Here is a 4,543-nt window from a genome sequence, read left to right as displayed (position 1 = left end):
ATAATGGATCGTTGCATCAAAAGAATAATTGCTGTGTTTGTACTAATAATATGGACACGAAAAACTTATGGACTAGGCAACGACTATGGCTCCGTATCTGCAAATTTAATAATCTTATCATTAGTAAATGTCGAAGAATGTAATATTCCACAACAAACAGTAAATTCCACCAAGGTTTATATACAATTGCTTCAACTCAACGACTTTAAAGCTCTAAAAGTAATACAGTGCAAACTTGAAATAAATCGTACTATAAGAAGATGCGGGACGTTTTCTCATACCTTGGACGTACATAATGGACAATCTCATACATAGCCAATGTGTCTCGAGAAACATGTCAACGTATATTTATGAAGCTACGAAATAGCAGGCACTCATATAACAGAATTGATATAAAATCAGACAGCTTCGTGCTCGATAGTTTTAGCCATGTCGATTATGATGAGGCATGTATCGGTGGCGCTTATTCCGATCCTTACAGAACTTAAGGAAATGTCGTCATATTAGGCAGCATCAAAATTATCTTACAGAATTATATCGCCGATGTGCGAATAAATACAAATCGCGTACCTCAGATCAGAAGTAATCTGCGAAATAAGTGTCACTTGATATAGAAGGAGGAGAAACCTTTTGGGAACTTGTACCAGTTCAATGTAAACCAGATCAATGTAAATTCTCAGATTATGGCATGTTGTACACCGAATACTCCAATAAAATATTTGATCCTAATAAACACTGACCCTGAATGTGAAGAGACTCCCTCCTAGAAAGCAGAACGAACCTATTCTTTCCTATAGAAACGATGGCTTACACTTTGGAGTTCAGGAGTTGAAATACTTGTATTCTATCTCCCTATTCTAATACATAATCGCATACTTTAACATGCCAGTTCGCATGTTACGCTATGATTAGATTTAATCACTTAAACGCATGCCATGCCAATTTAATTCTTTAACCACATGCTACGCCATGCCGACATAACTTTTAAAAGAAATTTTTATGTTACGTCATGCGTTCATCCATTCTAACGCTCATAAGTAAAAAAAAGAAGACCCCATTATTAATTTGTAGAAAATGGATATCAGGGGTATCAACACCAAGGATCTAAGTCACGGGATCCTTGCGCATAAGAATCATCAAGATGGATTCACTCACCCTCTTGTGACCCAACTCTACTATCACGCTTGAGAAGCTCTCGAGGAATTACTTGAAGATTTCACGCGCCAGATGGCATTAAAGGGGCGGAGGCTGATCTATAACCCCGACCACGCTGCTAGACGAATATGTCGCGGTATGCGAAAGAAAAACCTGGCAACGAGGGGTAGTAATGAGCCTCGAAGAAAGAGATACAGTCATAATAGCATTAAGAGACTGGAGTCATGTCATTCGATGCCCAATTACCGACATGTACATATTGAAAGATTTCGGAAGATGAATTGACAAGCCATCTCTTGCGGACTTGCCCATCTTAGCCTTATTGAATAAGACCCAGATAAGCCCCGGAAGAGTAGAACACTCACTAAGACTCTGTTAGGAAGGAGAGAAGAATGGATGTGAATCTTCGAGTAAAAACTATGCTGTCATTACGCTTGAACTGAAAGCGAAGATGAAAGGAGTAGTCTACAAGATTTGCTCATTGCTATGGAATGTTCTCAGCATACTGATGTGAAGATAATGCCAGCAATATCTGGCATCCTGTAATATTAGATTTACAACTTTGCTGCCGCCGTTTTTTTCCGAAATTCGAGGCTTTATTGTAAAAAACTGGTTATATATTTATGATTCAAAGTATTGTCCATCGCTGGCCACTACTTTCTCCCATCTTTCTAGCGTACGAATCCCGCGTCGAAAAAACTGGTCATCTTTTGAGGCTATCCACGAATCGATCCAATTTTTTACTTCTTTATAAGACCGGAAGTGCTGGTCAGCCAGGCCGTGTGCTATTGATCGAAACAAGTGATAGTCAGAGGGAGCAACGTCTGGAGAATACGGCGGGTGGGGTAGGACTTCCCATTTCAACGTTTCCAAGTATGTTTTGACCACTTTCGCAACATGGGGTCGAACATTGTCATGCTGCAAAATCACTTTATCGTGTCTCTCGTTGTATTGCGGTCGTTTGTCTTTCAATGCTCGGCTCAAACACATCAATTGCGTTCGATACCGATCGCCTGTGATTGTTTCAGTCGGTTTTAACAGTTCATAATACACTACGCCGAGCTGGTCCCACCAAATACAGAGCATGACCTTGGACGTCAAAATCACCGTTCTTGAAGCGTTGAAACCACTCACGACACGTTCTTTCACTAATAGCGCCCTCACCATAAGTATTGAGAACATTCGATGAGCCTCAGACGCAGATTTCTTCATATTGAAGCAAAAAATTAAAACTTCCCGCAAATGACGAGAATTTGGCTCGTAAACTGACATTTTCAATCGAGAATAACTTTATGATGCAGACACAAATCGACTAATGTTTCTATGGGGTTATGTTGACAGATGCCCAAGTTTATTGTATGACGTCTATGATCTATTTATTTCGACCATCACTTATCGCTAAAGCCATCTATAGGAAAACGGCGGAAGCAAAGTTGTACACCTAATATTTAGTTAATTATGCCACTATTAAAATCCTGATCTTGGATAGAGTGACACGCTTCACCCACAATTCTTGTTCTTATGAACTATTTTTGTGAATTATGATTCAGCTTCATCCGGTAATATCGATTTTATTTCCTTACATTCCTCGATAAAGTAATTTAAAAGGATGTTTTGCCGTTAAAAAAGGGTATGGTTTCGAGCGTATTTTAAGGTAGCGAATAAGTTTTGATGCGCCATTGTTCCGTCAGGTATCCTCGATTTAGGGACGGCCACAACTGTTTTACATTTATCTCAGATGTAATACCACCGAATTCGCGCGCGGGTTATGTTCTCTGAGTCGGCGGAACCACAAACACAAAAGTTTTAGAATTATCTGAAATTTCTAATTCGTTCAAAAAAAAAATCTCGCTATTTCAAATTTAGATTCGGAGGGTTTGAGGGGAGTAGAGATATGTAATGTGTTCTTGACTTTAATTTATTCAGATTTTCTATTGGTTTTATAAAAGCTTTCTACTTCACATTTATCATCAGAATTCCTCATTATTCACATTTGTCGTCAGAATTCCTCATTATTCATTGCCGTCTCCTAAGATTGCACTTGTATCTCAGACGAACTCCCAAAAATTCATTGGTCTGTTACGTCTAAATCCTTGAGATTTTTTCTAGGAGATAGTGAGAGAGAATGGAGAGAGTATGGAAAGACTCAATCTCACAGGTATAAGTATCGCCTCACAGAGGCGACAGCTGTGAATCGTATGTACCTTTCTGTCCCGGAATATGGGTCAATGTTCCAAAAGGATGCTATGACACTTTTTGTTACGAACAGTACGAACGTCGATTCTACTTTTTGGATCAAAGAATTTAATCCTTTTAACCAGGAATTGGACCTCGTGCGACCTCAAGTATTAGAGAAAACGGAATATGAGTAATAATTTAAAATAAATGGAAGCTGACAGGATCTTCATTTATAATATAAAATTTACATTTATTAAAATTCTCTTGTCTGTCAATTTTCCCGTCAATTAAGTCCTCTACGACTGCCTTCTATCCTTGCCGGGTACACTTCGATTCGCCTTCCAAGTACAATTCGTGCTTATTAATTACTTGTTCAAAAAGTATTCCCGCGCCGTTAAGGTGTATCGTTCTCGAGCAGTCAAGCTCTTCCCGCTATCTTATCGGCGTTCGTGTAGTGTTACTGCATCTTTCTAAAAAGTATCGCGTTCTTGAGCAGGCTCTTCCCACTGTTCGACGTTCAAAGTATCGCACGCTATATTGGCTAATGCGTCGTGTTCGGGTTACACGAGACAGTTTTCATCAGAATATCGGGGTTATCGTGTGTTGTTTACACGTTGGCTCAACTTAACACTATGCTGATTCCTGATTTAACAACGCTAACCAAGCTCAGATTGGCGTTTTAATTACATTAACTAATTTATGATGGGTCTTTTGGCTGACATTATAGGCTGCATTCAGATTCCTCACTCAGGTGTACTCAGATACCCAGCAAGCCTTCAAATTCCTTTTGAGTACCTTCATTAGACACGCAGGTACCTTCATTAGACACCTAGAATAGGAACGTTCAGGTTCCTATTCTATCCACCGAGAGGGTGGAAAAACCACCCGACTCCTTGAGGATGATAATGGCATATTAAAGATTTCCTGTGCGATCTCAGCACATTTTAACGTGCATTTATATGAAAAATTTAAATTTCAGATTATGCTTACTATAAGCAGTATCATTATAAGTGCAAAATATTCTTAGAATGTTATATTATATTTATACGTCTATAGAAAAAGAGACTAAGTATATTTAATGAAGTACTAATATAATATAGTTATATAGGTTGGAACTTAAGATATTGATAAGATATTTATGTTATATATATATATATATATATATATATACAAAATAGTAATCAAGGATATGGTCAACGCGATGTTACAA

Source organism: Atta colombica, unplaced genomic scaffold, assembly GCF_001594045.1.
Source record: "Atta colombica isolate Treedump-2 unplaced genomic scaffold, Acol1.0 scaffold188, whole genome shotgun sequence".
Taxonomy (NCBI): domain Eukaryota; kingdom Metazoa; phylum Arthropoda; class Insecta; order Hymenoptera; family Formicidae; genus Atta; species Atta colombica.
Note: the sequence above shows the minus strand (reverse complement) of the source record.